The following is a 19,928-nucleotide window of genomic DNA, read 5'->3' as shown; positions in this document are numbered from 1 at the left end:
TCTTTATCACAGAATTAAGTTTGTAATTAGATTTCAAAACCATTGACTTCTTTTTAATTTTCTAATACACTGTTCTAGGTCACACAGAATTACAAATACAGATTTTATAAAACCTACTTATGGGAAGTGAGCAATGTAATTTAACTTATAGAAATCCTAATGATGTAATAAAGACCAGTCTTTAACGTTTAGACTTGTTTTGTCTTTATGCTTAAGTAAAATATACTGTCCAGATGTCAAGAGTTGCCAAAGATCTGACATTTTGCCCTTTTGCAAGCTGGCAAATTTAGCTTGATACAGTTTTACGGATGTTGACACAAGAAATGAGACTTCTGGGTCGGAGATGAAATACTTTATTGCTCACAGCAAAAACAGTAGCCGGAGTGTCAGCATGGTTTCTCGCTGGTTCCCTAAACCCCAGTTTCTACTGGACTAATGGATGTCTGCACACATAGGAGAGGAATGCCAAATCTAGTGAAATTACCACCTTATAACATCTAATAAGGAAGCCAGCTCTTGGTTTGGGAGGAGGTGTCGCTTCTTCAATGGTTGTTTGCTGCAAGCACAACTTTGAGAAATGGCCCAGGTAAAGAGCAGTTAGGGCCTTATATTCTCGCAATTGGTGGCAAGACATGTAGGAACACAAGGGACCCATGGAAACTTGCTTCCCAACAGTCTAAATCTTTCAGTCTATGCTTGAGTACCCCAGCTCTTGTTACCAGAAGTGATATAAAGCTAGCCCTATCATTTGAAATGTGAGATTTCTGAGAGGACCTCAGAAGACTTTGCTGATTACTGGCAGCATTATTAGTTTATGTAAAAATACTATTAAATGCTATAACTCAGCATGCCTAATCCTATTATACATAAATCTTACAGCCATTTCCTGTAACAAGTATTAGTGGCTGCAAAGCCAATGTATTGTGAATAAATCAGCCATTCACACATTTCTCACATTGCTTCTTGTCAAAGTAGACTTTTCTTTTCAATTTTCTATCTTTGGGCTCTTTCTTTTTTTAAAAAAATCATTCACTGATAGGTTTGTCTATATTGCTTAACATTCCCCAATTTTCACTGCCAGACTAAACTTTACACTGTTGTTTTTTAAATATCATTTTCTGAAGTGTAATTTACATTTCATATAACTTAACCACTGTAAGTATGGAATTCTATGATTCTTTTGTAAATTTATAGACTTCTGCAAATGGTACCATAAATAAGTCTTAGAACATTTCTGGCACCTGCCCCCAAATTTTCTCATGCTTATTTTCAGTTAAATTAGCATTCAAGGCCAGACGGGGTAGTTCACACCTGTAATCCCAGCACTTTGGGAGGCTGAGGCGGGCGGATCTCGAGGTCAGGAGATCAAGACCATCCTGGCTAACACGGTGAAACCTGCCTCTACTAAAAATACAAAAAATTAGCTGGGCGTGGTGGCGGGCGCCTGTGGTCCCAGCTACTCAGGAGGCTGAGGCAGGAGAATGGCATGAACCTGGGAGGTGGAGGTTGCAGTGAGCCGAGATTGTGCCACTGCACTCCAGCCTGGGTGACAGAGTGAGACTGCGTCTCAAAAAAAAAAAAAAAAAAAAAAAATAGCATTCAAAACCTCCACCTAGGAAAACATTGATGGCTTTCTGTCTACGTAAATTTGCTTTATATGGATATTTCATTAACTGAATCATATAATCAGTAGTCTGCTGCCTCTGACTCTTTTTTTTAATTTACTGTAACACTTTTAAAGTCTATCCATTGCGTTTTGTGTCAATACCGTGCTCCTTTTCATTTTGAACAGTATCCCATTTTATAGCTATACCTCTTCTGTTTATCCATTCACCGGTTGATGAGCAGTTGGGTTGTTTCCAGTGTTTTGCTCTTATGAATAACATGTTGTGAGCAGTCATATAAATGTCTTTGTAGGTATAGACATGTTTTAATTTTTTTTTATTTTTCTGAGTCAAGTTGCTAGGTTGAATAGTAAGTTGTATTTGACACTTTAAGAAACTGCAGAGTGATTTCCCAAATTGGCCTTATCAGTATATGTTCCCAGCAACAATGATGAGTCTTCTTTATTCCACACCCTTGTCACTACTGTCTGTCTTTTATGATTATAGGCATCCTAGTGAAGTTGGGTTTTAATTCACATTTTCCTAAGGACTAATGCTGTTAGAATCTTTTCATGTGCCTAATAGTTATTTGTATTAATTCTTTAGTGAAATATATATTCCAATATCTCCTCCATCCTCCATTTTTTAAAAATGGCTTTATACTTTAGAATAGTTTTAGATTCACTGCAAAATTGAGAGGAAGGTACAGAGATTTTTTAAACTCCCTCCTTGCCTTCACACATGCATATCCTCCCCTATTATCAACATACAGCACCAGAGTGATACATTTAGTAAAATTGATCAGCCTACATTGACAGCACATCACCACCCCAATCCAGTTTACATAGGGGTCACTCTTGGTATTGGACATTTTACGGGTTTGGACAAATATCTAATAAGAAACCACTATTATAGTATCAGACAGAATTGTTTCTCGGCCCTAAAAATTTTCTGTGTTCCGCCTATTCATCTCTCTTGCCTAACCCCTGGTAACCACTCATCGTTTTACTATCTCCATAGTTTTACCTTTTCCACAGTGCCGTATAGTTGGAATCATATAGTATGTAGTCTTTTCAGATTGACTTTTTGCATTAAGTTTCTCCCATGTCTTCTCGTGGCTTGATAGCTCATTTCATTTCAATCCTGAGTCATATTCCACTATCGGGATGTACTACAGCTTATTTATCCACTCATCTGCTGAACCACATCTTGGTTGCTTCCAAGTTTTCACAGTTTTGAAAAAAGCTGCTTAAGGATCTGTGTGCAGTTTTTTGTGTGAACATATTTTCAACTCCTTTGGGTAAATACCAAGGAATGTGATTGCTGGATCGGATGGTAAGAGTATGTTAATTTTTGTAAGGATCCTTTATTTTTTAATTGTTTTTTATCTATTATTTTTGAATTGTAATAGTTCTTTTTATGTAGCAGATATTCCTATATTCTGAATAGAAGTCCCTTGCTGGATAAATGATTTGCACATATGTATTTCCAGTCTATGGCTGTCTTTCCATTTTGTTAATGTCTTTCCATTTTCCATTGTCTTTGAAAGTGCAAACATTTTAAATATTGATTACATTCAGTTTATCGATTTATTTTTATATGGTTTGTGCTTTTGGTGTCTCATCTAAGAACTATTTGTTCAAGTGAAGTCCTAGAGATTTTCTTCTATCTTTTTTTTCTAAAAATTGTAGGATTTTAGCTCTTATATTTAAGTATTTGATCTATTTAAAGCTAAATTTTGTGTATAATATGAGAAAAGGATATAAATTCACTTTTACGCATGTTAATATCCAATTACTTCAGCACTCTTCCTTGAAAAGATGATCTTTTATCCCACTGAATTGTCATAGCACCTTTATTGTATTATTTATTATGTGATTTATTTTTGGACTCTCAATTATTATCCATTGATATGTATGCCTATTTTCTTGCCCAATAATATCATGTTGATTATGGTTGTTTTCCGTTAAGTTTTGAAAACAGTAAGTGTTATTCCTTCAGCTTTTTCCTTATATTACAAAATTTTTCATTCTCTTGAAATATCTTTCAGTTTCTCTCGTGATTACTTCTTTGACCCTTAGTTTACTTAGAAGTGTTGTTCCATTTTCAAATACTTGGAGATTTTTAAGATTTTTTTTCTGTTATTCATTTCTGATTTAACTCTGTTGTAATTAGATAAAATATGTTGTATGATTTTCATCCTTTTAAATTTGTTAGGACTTTTTAATGGCCTACCAGAGGGGTTATAGTTTTTTTTTTTTTTAATAAAACCCCATTATATATATATTTGGTTTGCAAGTCACATGGTGTGTACTGCAGCATCCAACTCCACTGTTATAGTGTGAAAGCTTCCCCCAGCATTAGGTAAATGCATAATTGTGGGTTGTATTCCAATAAAACTTTATTTATTCCTCTCCCCCTATCCCCCACAAAATTGTGGCAGGCTGGATTTAGCCAATATGCTGCAGTTTTTTACTCCAGGCTTAACATGTGGTTTATCCTAGAGAATTGTCTATGCAAAGGAAAATGTATTCTATAGTTTTTGGATGGAATATTGTATACACAGCAAGTTAGCTTTGACAGTGTTGTTTAAGTATTCTGTATTCTTGTGGATATTTCCCTGGGTATACTATCAATTACTGAAAATAAGATACTGAAATCTTCAAATATAATTGTTATATTTTTCTTTTCCTTCTTTAAATTCTGTCAGTTTTTGCTGCATATATTTGGAATCTGTGTAGTTAGTGAATATGCATTCTTAACTGCTATCATACTCATATTTTGACTTTCTTATCATTATGAAATGTCTCTTTTTCACTCTAGCAGTATGTTTTAGCTTAAAGTCTATTTTGTTTCTTAAAATAGCCATTGCTTCTGTCTCTTGGATAATGTTTGTATGGTATATCTTTTCATATTCTTTTACTTTCAAATAATTTGTGTCTTTGAATAGAAGGAGTGTTTCCTATAGATTGTGTATAGTTGGATATTGTTTTTTTTCCCAATCTGACAATGTCTACCTTTTGTGTGAGGTGTTTAAACTATTCCACATTTAATGTAATTATTAATATGGTTGAAGTAACATTGACTGTTTTGCTATTTTTTATATAATGTCTCCTGTGTTTCTTGTATCTCTGTTTCTACTTGACAGTCTTATATATTAAATGAGTAATTTGAAGTATTCTGTATTTGATGTCTTATCTATTTTTTAAATTATGTTCTTACTGGCTAGTCTAAGGATGATAGTATACATCTTGATGCTAGCTTAATTAGCATCTTGATGCTAACTTAATTCTGGAAAAGTATTGTAATCTTGCCCTAATATGGCTCTATTTCTTCCGTTTTCCTTTTTGTTATTATTACCATATACATTACATTTTATATGCTCTAAATCCAATAAAGCGCATTATAAGTTTCACTTTACACAATTTTGAATTTTTAAAGAAGATAAGAAAATATATGAAAAAAGATATACACAGTCTTAAATAGTAATCCATATGCAATTGTCATTTCTGACGCTTATCTGTCCATATGAAAAATGTGAGAAAATTTTGGCTATTATTTACTCAGATAGTTTTTCTGGCCCTATCTATCTTTCCTTTTCTTTTGGTCTTCCATTGCATGTATATTGAAACTCTGATGTTATCGCACAAGTCTGAGTTCTTGGTCATTTTTTTAGTCTTGTTTTTCTCCATTTTTGGATTGGATAATCTTTATTGATCTACGTGTTCACTGATTCCTCTGCCATTTTGAATCTGGTATTGACTCCTCTAGTGAAGTTTTCATTTAATTTCTTGTAATCTTTAACCGAAAGATTTATTTTTAGTTCTTTTTTATATTTTTTATCCCCTTCTTCAGAATCCCTATTTACTGATTTTGTTGTCACACTTTCTTTAATTCTTTTTTCTTTTTTTTTAAATTCTTAAAGTTCTGGAGTACATGTGAAGAACGGGTAGGTCTGTTACATAGGTATACATGTTCCATGGTGGTTTGCTGCACCCATCAACTTGTCATCTATATTAGGTATTTCTCCTAATGCTGTCCCTCACACAGCCTCCCTGCCCCCCAACAGGCCCTTGTGTGTGATGCTCCCCTCCCTGTGTCCATGTGTCCTCATTGTTCAACACCCACTTATGAGTGAGAACATGCTGTGTTTGGTTTTCTGTTCCTGTGTCACTTTGCTGAGAATGATGATTTCCAACTTCATTCATGTCCCTGCAAAGGACATGAATTCATCCTTTTTTATGGCTGGATAATATTCCATAGTGTATATGTGCCACATTTTCTTTATCCAGTCTATCATTGATGGGCATTTGGGTTGGTTCAAAGTCTTTGCTATTGTGAATAGTCCCTCAATACATATGTGTGCATGTGTCTTTATAGTAGAATGATTTATAATCCTTTGGGTATATACCTAGTAATGGGATTGCTGGGTCAAATGGTATTTCTAGCTCTAGATCCTTGAGGAATTGCCACACTGTCTTCCACAATGGTTGAACTATTTTACACTCACCACCAACAGTGTAAAAGCATTCCTATTTCTCCACATCCTCTCCAGCATCTGTTGTTTTCTGACGTTATAATGATCGCCATTCTCACTGGCATGAGATGGCATCTCATTGTGGTTTTGATTTGCATTTCTGTAATGACCAGTGATGATGAACTTTTTTTCATGTTTGTTGGCTGCATAAATGTCTTCTTTTGAGAAGTGTCTGTTTATATCCTTTGCCCACTTATTGATTTTTTTTTCTTGTAAATTTGTTTAAGTTCTTTGTAGATTCTGGATATTAGCCCTTTGTCAGATGATAGATTGCAAAATTTTTCTCCCATTCTGTAGGTTGCCTGATCACTCTGATGATAGTTTCTTTTACTGTGCAGAAGCTCTTTCATTTAATTAGATTCCATTTGTCAATTTTGGATTTTGTTGCCATTGTTTTTGGTGTGTTAGTCATGAAGTCTTTGCCCATGCCTATGTTGTGAATGGTATTGCCTAGGTTTTCTTCTAGGGTTTTTATGGTTTTAGGTCTTACATTTAAGTCTTTAATCCATCTTGAGTTAATTTTTGTGTAAGCTGTAAGGAAGGGATCCAGTTTCAGCTTTATGTATACGGCTACCCAGTTTTCCCAACACCATTTATTAAATAGGGAATTCTTTCCCCATTGCTTGTTTTTGTCAGGTTTGTCAAAGATCAGATGGTTGTAGATGTGTAGTGTTATTTCCGAGGCTTCTGTTCTGTTCCATTGGTCTATATATCTGTTTTGGTACCAGTACCATGCTGTTTTTGTTACTCTAGCTTTGTAATATAGTTTGAAGTCAGGTAGCTTGATGCCTCCAGCTTTGTTCTTTTTGTTTAAGATTGTCTTGGCTATGTGGGCTCTTTTTTGGTTCCATATGAAATTTAAAGTAGTTTTGTTTTTCCAATTCTTTGAAGAAAGTCAGTGGTAGCTTGATGGGGATAGCATTGAATCTATAAATTATTTTGGACAGTATGGCCATTTTCACGAGATTGATTCTTCCTGTCCATGAGCATGGAATGTTTTTCCATTTGATTGTGTCCTCTCTTATTTCCTTGAGCAGTGGTTTGTAGTTCTCCTTGAAGAGGTCCTTCACATTCCTTGTAAGTTGGATTCCTACTTATTTTATTCTCTTTGTAGCAATTGTGAATGTGAGTTGACTCATGATTTGACTCTCTTTGTCTGCTATTGGTGTATAGGAATGCTTGTAATTTTTGCACATTGAGTTTGTATCCTGAGACTTTTCTGGAGTTGCTTCTGAGCTTAAGGATATTTAGGGTTGAGATGATGGGATTTTCTAAATATACAATCATGTCATCTGCAAACAGGGACAATTTGACTTCCTCTTTTCCTAATTGAATACCCTTTCTTTCTCTTGCCTGATAGCCCTGGCCAGAACTTCCAATACTATGTTGAATAAGAGTATTGAGAGAGGGCATCCTCATCTTGTGCCAGTTTTCAAAGGGAATGCTTCCAGCTTTTGCCCATTCAGTATGATATTGCCTGTGAGTTTGTCATAAATAATCTTATTATTTTGCAATACATTCCATCAATACCTAGTTTATTAAGAGTTTTTAGCATGAAGGGCTGTTGAATTTTGTCAATGGCCTTTTCTGCGTCTATTGAGATAATCATGAGTGTTTTTTTTTGTTGTTGTTCTTGGTTCTGTTTATGTGATGGATTACATATATTGATTTGTGTATTTTGAACCAGATTTGCATCCCAGGGATGAAGCCAACTTGATAGTAGTGGATAAGCTTTTTGATGTGCTAATGGATTTGGTTTGCCAGCATTTTATTGAGGATTTTTGCATCGATGTTTATCAGGGATATTGGCCTAAAATTTTCTTTTTTTGTTGTGTCTCGGCCAGGTTTTGGTATCAGGATGATGCTGACCTCATAAATGAGTTAAGGAAGATTCCCTCTTTTTCTATTGATTGGAATAGTTTCAGAAGGAATGGTACCAGCTCCTCTCTGTACCGCTGGTAAAATTTGGCTGTGAATTTGTCTGGCCCTGGACTTTTTTGGTTGGTAGGCTATTAATTACTGCCTCAATTTCAGAACTTGTTATTGGTCTATTCAAGGATTCGACTTCTTTCTGGTTTAGTCTTTGGAGGGTGTATATTATTTCAGTAATTTCTCCATTTCTTCTAGATTTTCTAGTTTATTTGCATAGAAGTGTTTATAGTATTCTCTGATGGTAGTTTGTATTTCTGTGGGATTGGTGGTGATATCCCCTTTATCATCTTTTATCGTGTCTGTTTGATTCTTCTCCCTTTTCTTCTTTATTAGTCTGGCTAGTAGTCTATCTATTTTGTTGATGTTTTCAAAAAGCCAGCTCCTGGATTCATTGATTTTTGGAAGGATGTGTTGTTTCTCTCTCTCCTTCAGTTCTGCTCTGATCTTAGTTATTTCTTGTTTGCTGGCTTTTGAATTTGTTTGCTCTTGCTTCTCTAGTTCCTTTAATTGTGATGTTAGGGTGTCAATTTTAGATCTTTTTGGCTTTCTTTTGTGGGCATTTAGTGCTATAAATTTCCCTGTACACGCTGCTTTAAATGTATCCCAGGGATTCTGGCATGCTGTGCCTTTGTTCCCATTGGTTTCAAAGAACATTTTTATTTCTGCCTTAATTTCGTTATTTACTCAGTAGTCATTCAGCAGCAGGTTGTTCAGTTTCCATGTAGTTGTGCAGTTTTGGGTGAGTTTCCTAATGCTGAGTTCTAATTTGATTGCACTGTGGTCTGAGAGACTGTTATGACTTCTGATTTTTTGCATTTGCTGAGGAGTGTTTTATTTCCTTTTGTGTGGTCAGTTTTAGAATAAGTGTGATGTGATACTGAGAAGAATATATCTTCTGTTGATTTGGGATGGGGAGTTCTGTAGATGTCTATTCGGTCTGCTTGGTCCAGAACTGAGTTGAAGTCTTGGATAGCCTTGTTAATTTTCTGTCTCATTGATCTGTCTAATATTGACAGTAGGGTGTTAAAGTCTGCTACTATTATTGTGTGAGAGTATAAGTCTCTTTGTAGGTCTCTAAGAATTTACTTTATGAATCTGGGTGCTCCTGTGTTGCATGAATAAATATTTAGGATAGTTAACTCTTCTTGTTGCATTGACCTCTTTGACATTATGTAATGGCCTTCTTTGTCTCTTTTGATCATTGTTGGTTTAAATTCTGTTTTATCAGAGAATAGGATTGCAATCCCTAATTTCTTTTGCTTTCCATTTGCTTATTCCTCCATCCCTTTATTTCAAGCCAATATGTGTCTTTGCACATGAGATGGGTCTCCTGAATACAGCGCAACCATGGGTCTTGACTCTTTATCCAATTTGCCAGTCTGTGTCTTTTAATTGGGGTTTTTAGCCCATTTACATTTAAGGTTAGTATTGTTATGTGTGAATTTGATCCTGTCATTATGATGCTAGCTGGTTATTTTGCCTGTTAGTTGATGCAGTTTCTTTATAGTGTCGATGGTCTTTACAATTTGTTATGTTTTTTCAGTGGTTCATACTAGTTGTTCCTTTACATGCTTAGTGCTTCCTTCAAGAGCTCTTGTAAGGTAGGCCTGATGGTGACAAAATCTCTCAGCATTTGCTTGTCTGTAAAGGATTTTACTTCTCCTTTGCTTTGTTTAGCTGGATATGAAATTCTGGGTTGAAAATTCCTTTCTTTAAGAATGTTGAATATTGTTCCCCATTCTCTTCTGGCTTGTAGGGTTTGTGCTGAGATACCCACTGTTAGTCTGATGGGCTTCCCTTTGTGGGTAACCCGACTTTTCTCTCTGGCTGCCCTTAACATTTTCTCCTTCATTTCAACCTTGGTGAATCTGATGATTATGTGTCTTGGGTTTGGTCTTCTCGAGGAATATTTTTGTGATGTTCTCTGGCTTGTAGGGTTTCTGCAGAGAGATCCACTGTTACTATGATGGGCTTCCCTTTGTGGGTAACCTGACTTTTCTCTCTGGCTGCCCTTAACATTTTTTCCTTCATTTCAACCTTGGTGAATCTGACGATTATGTGTCTTGGGTTGGTCTTCTTGAGGAATATCTTTGTGGAGTTCTCTCTATTTCCTGAATTTGAATGTTGGCCTGCCTTGCTAGGTTGTGGAAGTTCTCCTGGATAATATCCTGAAGAGTGTTTCCCAACTTGATTCCATTCTCCCAATCACTTTCAGGTACACCAATCAAATGTAGATTTGGTCTTTTCACATAGTCCCATGTTTCGTGGAGGCTTTTTTTGTTTCTTTTCACTCTTTTTCTCTAATCTTGTCTTCTTGTTTTGTTTCACTGAGTTGATCTTCAGTCTCTGATATCCTTTCTTCCGCTTGATTGATTTGGCTACTGATACTTGTGTATGCTTCATGAAGTTCTCTTGCTGTTTTGTTCAGCTCCATCAGATCGTTTATGTTCTTCTCTACACTGGTTATTTTAGTTAGCAATTCGTCTAGTCTTTTTTCAAGGTTCTTAGCTTCCTTGCATTGGGCTAGAACATACTCTTTTAGCTCATAGGAGTTTGTGATTACCTAACTTCTGAAGCCTACTTCTGTCAGTTCATCAGACTTATTCTCCATCCAGTTTTGTTCCTTTGCTGACAAGGAGTTGTGATCCTTTGGCAGAGAACAGGCATTCTGGTTTTTGGAATTTTCAGCCTTTTTGCTCTGGTTTCTCCCCATCTTCATGGATTTATCTACCTTTGGTCTTTGATGTTGGTGACCTTTGGATGTGGTCTCTGAGTGGACATGCTTTTTGTTGATGTTGATACTATTCCTTTCTGTTTGTTAGTTTTCCAAGAGTCAGGCTCCTCTGTTGCAGGTCTGCCAGAGTTTGCTGGAGATCTGCTCCAGACCCTGTTTGCCTGGGTGTCACCGGCGAAGGCTACAGAACAGCAAAGATTGCTGCCTGTTCTTTCCTCTGGAAGCTTCATCCCAGAGGGTCACCTGCCAAATGCCAGCGTGAGCTCTCCTATATGAGGTGTCTGTTGGCGCCTACTGGGAGGTGTCTCCCAGTTAGGATACACAGGGGTCAGGGACCCACCTGAGGAGGCAGTCTGTCCCTTATCGGAACTCAAATACTGTTCTGGGAGCACTGCTGCTCTCTTCAGAGCTGTCATACAGGGATGTTTAAGCCTGCTGAAGCTGCATCCCCAGCCACTCTTTCCCCCAGGTACTCTGTCCCAGGGAGATGGGGGTTTTATCTGTAAGTGCCTGACAGAGGCTGCTGCCTATTTTTCAGAGATTCCCTGCCCAGAGAGGAGAAATCTAGAGAGACATTCAGCCTTGCTGAGCTGCAGTGGGTTCCACCCAGTTTGAACTTCATGAATGCTTTGTTTACACTTTGAGGGTAAAACTGCCTACTCAAGCCTCAGCAATGGTGGACACCCCTCCCCCAACCAAACTTGAGTGTCCCAGGTCCACCTTAGACTGCTGTGCTAGCAGCAAGAATTTCAAGCCCGTGGATCTTAGTTTGCTGGGTTATGTAGGGGGTGGGACCCACTGAGCCAGGTGCCAGGCACTGGAGGAAATCTCCTGGTCTGCTGGTTGCAAAGATCATGGGAAAAGCACAGCATCTGGGCCGGAGTGCACCGTTCTTCCCAGTACAGTCTCTCACAGCTTCCTTTGGGTAGGAAAGGGAAGTCCCCCGACCCCTTGCATTTTCAAGGTTGAGGCAACTCACCACCCTGCTTCAGCTGGCCCTCCGTGGGCTGCACCCACTGTCCAACCAGTCCCAGTGAGATAAACTGGGCACCTCAGTTGGAAATGCAGAAATCACCCGCCTTCTGCGTCAATCTCTCTGGGAGCTGCAGACTGGAGCTGTTCCTATTTAGCCATCTTGCCAGCTCTCTCTTTAATTCTCTGAAGTTGGTTTTCATTAGTTCTTTGATGATGTTTATAATAGCTGCATTTAAACTTTTTCCTCTAAATCTGAGGATACCTATAAACAATTTCTTTTGACTGCTTTTTCCTCCCCAATTATGGGGAGAAACTTTCTTGTTTCTTTGCATGCCTTATAGATTTTTATTGAAAACTGGACATTTTAGATAATTGTAGCAGGTCTGGATTCTGATTCTCCCTCCCCTGTGGTGGTTATTATTGCCAATTTTTTAAAAGTTTATTTGTTTATTTTGTGTTTGTGTCTTACTTAGTTGCCTGAGATAAATCTATGAAAACTCTTTCTCCTTTAGTGAGTGGCTACCAATTCCTCTACTCATTTTTTATTTTTTATTTTTATTTTTGGACCATCTCACTCTGTCACCCAGGCTGGAGTACAGCAGTGCAATCTCAGATCACTGCAACGTCTGCCTTGTGGGTTCAAGTGATTCTCCTGCCTTAGCCTCCCAAGTAGCTGGGATTACAGGTGCCCACACCATGCCCAGCTAATTTTTGTATTTTTAGTAGAGACAGGGTTTCACCATGTTGGTCAGGCTGTTCTTGAACTCCTGACCTCAGGTGATCCTCCTACTTCAGCTTCCCAAAGTTCTGGGATTACAGGCATAAGCCACCATGCCCAGCCAGTTTGTTTTTTTTAAAATTTGTTCTCGTTTTTTAAAATTTCTTCTCATTTTTTAAGACCGGCTCATAGGGGTTACTCTGTTTATGCATAGGTTAGTTGCTAGTGAGTGACTGGGCACAAGTTGTGCTCAACCACCTCAGACCAACAAGGTTTTTTCTTTGCAAATGTATCTGTGTGTGGATAGTGAAGAAATTCCAAGTTCAGGCTATTTTCATGTTAGCCTAAGTTTACTGGCTCCTTTTGTGTCTCTCCTATGGGCATGTGGACAGCCTCTGGGTTGACAAAGAGCATGTGGTTGGCCTGGGCCCTCTCCAATCTCAGCTGCACATACATGCAGCCACAGCTATATGCATGCTACATCCACACAATTCCAGTCTAGTAGAGGACAGATCCTGGAGGTATTGGCTTTTTCTGTTTGCTTGGTTCCAAAATAATCGGGTATATCAACAGTGTCACTGGACCTGGGCGTTACCCAATGGTCCAAATTGTTTGCACCCTCTTCAGCTGGGGCTGAGCTACTAATCCTCATGGTCTGCCCTTCCTGCCAGTAGTTGCATGTTGGCGAAACTGGGGAGAAGGGGAGCAGCCTATGGCTGGAATGCCACTGATTATCAGTCTTCTTACCCTAAGTTTAACAGTTTATCAGCTAAAAGTGCTCTTAGATTGTGCTATACCTTTTGGTTCAATTTTCAGAATTTTGAAATGGCGATTTTTGTTAATTTTGTCCATATTCATCATTGCTTTTTGAGAAAACAATTTACCAGTTTCTTCATTTGACCCTAGTTGGAAGTCCTACCCTGGGATTTTCTGTTGTTGTTTTTCTTGTATTTCACTTCAGAAAATAAAATTTTACATTAAAAAAATTAAATTTGATAAACCTTCTACTTTATCATAATGCATACATATGTTTGCTTAAAATGATCATTTTATTTTGCCACTTCTAGAAGCTCTCTACATTCTTGTATTTATTTTGCTGGAGTTTGTTTGCTGGCATGAGGACATGAGTCTTCATGTTCATGCAGAAGTTCTAAGATTGGGTAAAGTGGTGTCATGATAAAAATTTCATTTATTTCTCATATAATTATTGTAGATTGTTCTCAGAAAGACTGTATGTCATTGAAATTTCTCTTTTATATCCTCCTATTCATTTGGTTTCACATTAAATATATATATATATATTCATTTCCATAAATCTGTCCATATCCATGCAGTACAAAGATCAAAATTACTCATTGTTAACGAAGAGTGGGGAAGCTTATGATTTATTCTGTGATTCTAAAATGGCAGCCTTTGTTGAAAAAAGTCTCTGTATTGGACATTTTTCCCTTAACTTTGAGTTCATTTATCATTGCCTCTTCTGGTTCCTTACCCCAGGGAATCTTGGTAAAGTGTGGAGCAGGAAACTGAGGGTAAGAATATTGTATACTACTTTTCTTACTAAGGGAGTTGAAATCAGTATGATCAAGAGTGACCAGCACTACCTTTTTCTCACACATCATGAATTCCAATGTAACTCCTGAAATCTCTGCATTGCCTAGCCATATTTCTGTACTAATTAGATTATCCAGCCATACAGGAAATGTTGTGTTTATTTTTTGAAGCTGGCACATCTTACTTGGCCAGAGAAGGAGAGAGTCAAGGGGAAGGTGCTACGCATTTGTTAACAACCAGATCTCATGAGAACTCACTCATTATCACAAGCATAGCAACGGGGAAACCTGCCCCATGATCAAATAATCTCTGACCAGGCCCTTGCACCAACATTGGGGATTACAATTTGACATGATATTTGGGCAGGAACACAAATCTAAACCATATTATTTTGTAACTGGCCTCTCCCTTATCTCATGTCTTTCTCACATTGCAAAACACAATCATCCCTTCTCAAAATTCCCCCATGTCTTAACTCATTTCAGCATGAACTCAAAAGTCCACAGTCCAGAGTTTCGTCTGAAAAAAGGCAAGGCCCTTCTGCATGAGCCTGTAAAATAAAAAACAAATTAGTTACTTCCAAGATACAACGAGAGTACTGACATTGGGCAAATACACCTGAACAAAAAGGAAGAAATCAGCTAAAAGAGAGAGGCTACCGGCCCTGAGCAAGTCCAAAACCCAGCAGAGTAGTCATTAAATTTTAAAGCTCCAAAATAATCTCCTTTGATTCCATGTCTCACATTCAGGCCACCCTGAAGCAAGGGTTGGATTGCAAGACCTTGAGCAGCTCCGCACCTGTGGTTCTGCAGGGCTTAGCAGGTTCCCATGGCTGCTTTCAAGGACTGGCATTGAGTGCCTTGGCTTTTCCAGGAGCTCAGTGCAAGCTGTCAGTGGATGTACCATTCTGCAGTTTGGAGAGTGGTAGCCCTCTTCTCATGGTTCTACTAGGCAGTGCCCCAGTGGGGACTCTGTGTGGGTGCTCCAGTCCCACATTTCTCTTCTACACTGCCCTAGTAGAGGTTCTCCACGAGGGCCACATCCATGCAGCAGACTTCTGTTTGGACATCCAGGTGTTTCCATACATCCTCTGAAGTCTAGGTGGAGGCTCCTAAGCCTCAACTCTTGCCCTCTGTGCATCCGCAGGCTTACCGCCATGGGGAAGCCACCAAGGCTTACTACTTGCACTCTCTGGACCAGTAGCCTGGGATCTATCTGGGACAATTTAGCTATGGCTGGAGCTGGAGCAGCTGCAACACAGTGAGCAGTGTCCAGGGCAGTGGGGCCCTGGGCCCAGCTCACAATTTCTTCCCTCCTAGGCTTTCAGGCCTGTGATGGAAGGGGCTGCCTAGAAGGTCTCCGACATGCTTTTGAGACATTGTTCCCATTGTCTTGGTTATTAACATTCAGCTCTTCTTCTTTGCTTATGCAAATTTCTTCAGCCATCCCTCCTCAGAAAATGTGTTTTTCTTTCCTACCACATTGTCAGGCTGTACATTTTCCGAACTTCTATCCTCTGTTTCCCTTTTAAATAAAAATTTTAATTTCAGGTCATCTCTTTGCTCATGCATAAGAAAAGTGAACTATGCTCCAGTTTCCAATAAGTTTCTCATCTCTATCTGAGATCTCCTCACCCTGGACTTATTGTCTGTATCACTATCAGCATTTTGGTCACAACAATTTTACAAGCCTCTAGGAGGTTCCAAACTCCCTTGTTTTCCTGTCTTCTTCTGAGCCCTCCAAACTGTTCTAGCCTCTGCCCATTATCCAGTTCCAAAGCTGCTTTCACATTTTCAGGTATCTTTATTGCAATGCCCCTCTGTCTGTACAAATTTTCTGTATTAGTTTGTTTTCACACTGCCATAGAGAAAAGAAGTTTAACAGGCTCACAGTTCCACAGGCTGTACAGAAAGCATGGCTGGGGAGGTCTCGGGAAACTTACAATCATGGCAGAAGGCAAAGGGGCAGCAGGAATGTCTTACATGGCCAGAGCAGGAGGAAGAGAGTGAAAGGGGAAGTGCTACACACTTTTAAACAAACAGATCTCGTGAGAACTTACTATCATGAGAACGAACAGCAAGGGGAAAATATGCCACCATGATCCAGTTACCTCCCACCAGGCCTCTCCTCCAACACAGGTGATCACAATCCGATAGGAGATTTCGGTGGTGACACAAACACAAACCATATTAGACCTCCACTTGTCTGAACTATGTTTAAGAAACTAATATATAAGTGACTTCATGTTCTACCTTGCTGAGACCAGCTCCATCAGGGAGACCCGAACCCAGTGGTGCTAGAGGAATTAAAGACACACACACAGAAATATAGAGGTGTGAAGTGGGAAATCAGGAGTCTCACAGCCTTCAGAGCTGAGAGCCCCAGAGTTTTACCCACATATTTATTAACAGCAAACCAGTCATTAGCATTGTTTCTACAGATATTAAATTAACTAAAAGTATCCCTTATGGGAAACGAAGGGATGGGCAGAATTAATTGCAGCAGGAACATGCCCTTAAGACACAGATCACTCATGCTTTTGCTTATGGCTTAAGAATGCCTTTAAGTGGTTTTCCACCTTGGGCTGGCCAGATGTTCCTTGCCCTCATTCCTGTAAACCCGCAACCTTCCAGCTTGGGTGTTAGGGCCATTATGGACATATCACAATGCCGCAGAGATTTTATTTATGACCAGTTTGGGGGCCAGTTTATGTTCAGATTTTGGGAGGCTTGTTCTCAACATGTCTCCTTCTTTGATTTGCAAAGAGATAAAAGCAAGGGCAGCTTTGTCACAGTGAGCTACTTCTCGCAGGAGTCAGAATCCGCATCTGCTGACTATACAAAGACAAATGACATAGATTAAAAGCACAATCCTCATTGAAATCACAGAGCTTCCAAGTGTTTTATCCATTTTAATGGGTTACTAGCTGCTAATCTGTCTGCAGCTCCTTCAAGCATTCCAGTTCCTGGCATGAAGGTCAGGTGTGCCTGGGATGCTTTAAATATTTGTTCTTTTAATTTTGCAATATCCAAAGACAAGTTTGTAGAGTGTCCTTCTAGATGCTTTTTTATTCTTTCCCAAATTTTGGTCCACAAATCCTTATGTTAAGCTCCTAGAGCGGGCCATATCATTTGAGGTTGAGGTGCCACTATACCGCTATGGTTCCAGATAATAGGAACTTTTGCTGTGCTTCTCATCATTTCTACCATCTGAACGTTTTGTTCAGATCATCTGAACATAATGTGGCCGTAGCACACAGACTGAGAGGTGCAATTCAAGCTAAACATCCCCTTAGAGGGCCAATTAATGATTCCATAGGAATCGTTGTTCAGCACCTCTGCCTGTTCTGCAAAGCAATCTTCCTAAACACGTATGTTCATTTTTTCAAACTGGGTCCAATCCTGTTTATAAAATAGGTTTTTAAGGGCAGTATGCCTCAATTATAGGAGAGATTATTATGGTAAATACTGAGATCAGAAAGCATGTGTAACTGTGTCATACAGTGATTGCATCCAGGCATTATTATCAGCCCTTGTTGAAGGAATACTCGTGGCAGTGGTGATAACCGCTATCATAGCTACCATTAAATTATTCATTGTGACTAGTTGTCCCGCTTTCTTCAGGTTTTCTTCTGCCGTCTGAGACAGCTTCTTGATCAGGTGGGTGGCTGTGTTCGACGGGTGTTGCTCCTGACAGTTGCTCCTGACAGTTGGGGTCCTCCTCAGCGTCAGTCTTGACGTGGTTGCAACCGGGGGGTAAACAGCTTCATTTTAGGAAAATGATTATCGAGAATACCCACAAAGTCAGCTAAATGGGTTTGCCAAGTAAGACTATTTATAAAGCTTGCTGTATTTGTGCCTTCGTGAGAGGGACAATAATTTTTCCAGGATCATATCCATGTAATTTAGCAATCCGAGTTCTCCCAATCCCTATCATAGTAGTGATTTGATCTAAATAAGGAGTTAGAGTCCGTGAATTAATATGTGGAAGAAAAAGCCACTCTACTAAGTCCTGTTCTTGGGCAATAACACCAGTAGGTGAATGCTGAGTTGAAAAAATTAGCAAATCTAGAGTTTCTCTGGATCTATTCTATTTATCCAAGCTTTATGGACTTGCTTCTCAATCAGCTATAACTCTGCCTCTGCCTCCTTTGCTAATTGCCAAGGGCTAGTGAGACTAGGAATTCCTCTAAGGATAGAAAACAAATTACTCATGGCATAGGTAGGAATGCCTAGAGCAGGTCTTATCCAATTAATATCCCCTAGTAATTTTTGAAAGTCATTTAATGTTCTTAATTTATCCCTATGTGTGGTTACTTTCTGTGGCACAATGGTAGTGTCATTTACTAAGGTCCCCAAGTAGGAGTAAGGAGTAGTAGTCTGAATTTTGTCAGGAGCTGTAATTAAACCCGTGTGAGAAATCGAATTTTGCAAGTGATCATAACATTGGAGTAATATTTCTCGAGTGGGGGCAGCACAAAGTGTATCATCCGTATAGTGAATAATGTAACACTGTGAACATTTTTTACCAGTAGGTTCAATTGCTTGCCCCACATACGACTGGCAAATAGTTGAACTGTTTAACATGCCCTGTGGCAACACTTTCCAATGATAATGTTTAGCAGGCTGCAGGTTGTTTACTGCAGGCACTGTAAATGCAAACTGTTCACAGTCTTGCTCAGCTAAAGCGATAGTAAAGAAGCAGTCTTTTAAATCTATGACTATTAAAGGCCAATTTTTTGGAATTATAGCAAGAGAAGACAATCCTGGCCGTAATTCTCCAATAAGTTGTATAACTGAATTGATGGCTCTTAAGTCAGTTAACATTCTCCATTTTCCTGATTTTTTCTTAATTACAAAAACTGGAGAATTCCAAAGGGAAAATGTTGGAGCTATGTGCCCATTTTCTAATTGTTCAGTAACTAATTTCTCTAAAGTCTCCAGTTTTTCTTTACTTAGCAGTCATTGTTCTATCCAAATTGGCTTATTTGTTAACCATTTTAAAGGTATAGGTTCTGGAGGCTTAACAATGGCCACCATAAAAAAATTTTTTTCTAATCTTTGGCAGGAACTTTGTTTTTCCGCTTGAAGCAGTTCTTTCAAACCTTGCAAATTTTTTTCTTTGAATAGTTATTTCACAGGTAGGATGTTTATCAGTAATTTGATTTACCCAATAAGTTGCTTTGCCTTGTTTATTTGTGCTTCCAAATCCTCCTGTTGGTTTAATTTCACTTTTTCCCATTCCCACATACAGCACAATCAGGAGCTGTGCTATGCGCTCTCCTGGCTCTGCTTTCCAGGGAACAGAAGTAGATACAACAATTTGAATTTCCCCGTTATAATCTGAATCAATGACTCCTGTATGTATTTGTACTCTTTTTAAACGTACACTAGACCTTCCTAAAAGTAATCCTATTGTCCCTGCTAGCAAGGGTCCACAGACTCCTGTTGGGCACTTTTGTGGGGGTTCCCAGGCAGAAGGCTCACAGCTTTTGTGCAGTATAAATCTACCGAGGCACTACTGACTGTGGCGGGGGACAGACATTGTACAGGGGTGAGGGAATGGCCTGAGCTGGAAATGCCCCAGTTTAGAACGAGGCCTGGGAGAGGCCCCTCATGGCGTTTCCTGAAATTGAATTTCCGTCTTTATCAAACTTAAGAGTGACACTCACTAGCCCAGTGTTTTCCTTTTTTACATTTTGGACATATTTCAGGCTCAACCGTTTTCTTTTTTCCCCCATCAGGTGACCTGACTCGCTGATTTCTTCTACATTCTTTTTTAGTGCGACCATGCTTCCCACAGTTAAAACAAGCGCCAGGAAATGGAGTATTTCCTTTATCCACTCTCAGTCCTGCCATTGCCTGTGCCAACGAA

At 38.9% G+C, this 19,928-nt stretch overlaps 1 protein-coding gene across 1 annotated transcript in view; it reads left to right on the top strand.

Annotated features, from left to right (window-relative positions):
- Window positions 1-19,928, top strand: part of ABCA13 (ATP binding cassette subfamily A member 13) — a 513,939-nt gene that overhangs the window by 457,477 nt on the left and 36,534 nt on the right. The gene's annotated exons all lie outside the window — the stretch shown is intronic.

The sequence above is a fragment of the Macaca mulatta genome, chromosome 3, assembly GCF_049350105.2.
Source record: "Macaca mulatta isolate MMU2019108-1 chromosome 3, T2T-MMU8v2.0, whole genome shotgun sequence".
NCBI lineage: Eukaryota > Metazoa > Chordata > Mammalia > Primates > Cercopithecidae > Macaca > Macaca mulatta.
The sequence above is the reverse complement of the archived record's forward strand: the minus strand, read 5'-3'. Positions and strand labels throughout refer to the sequence as shown.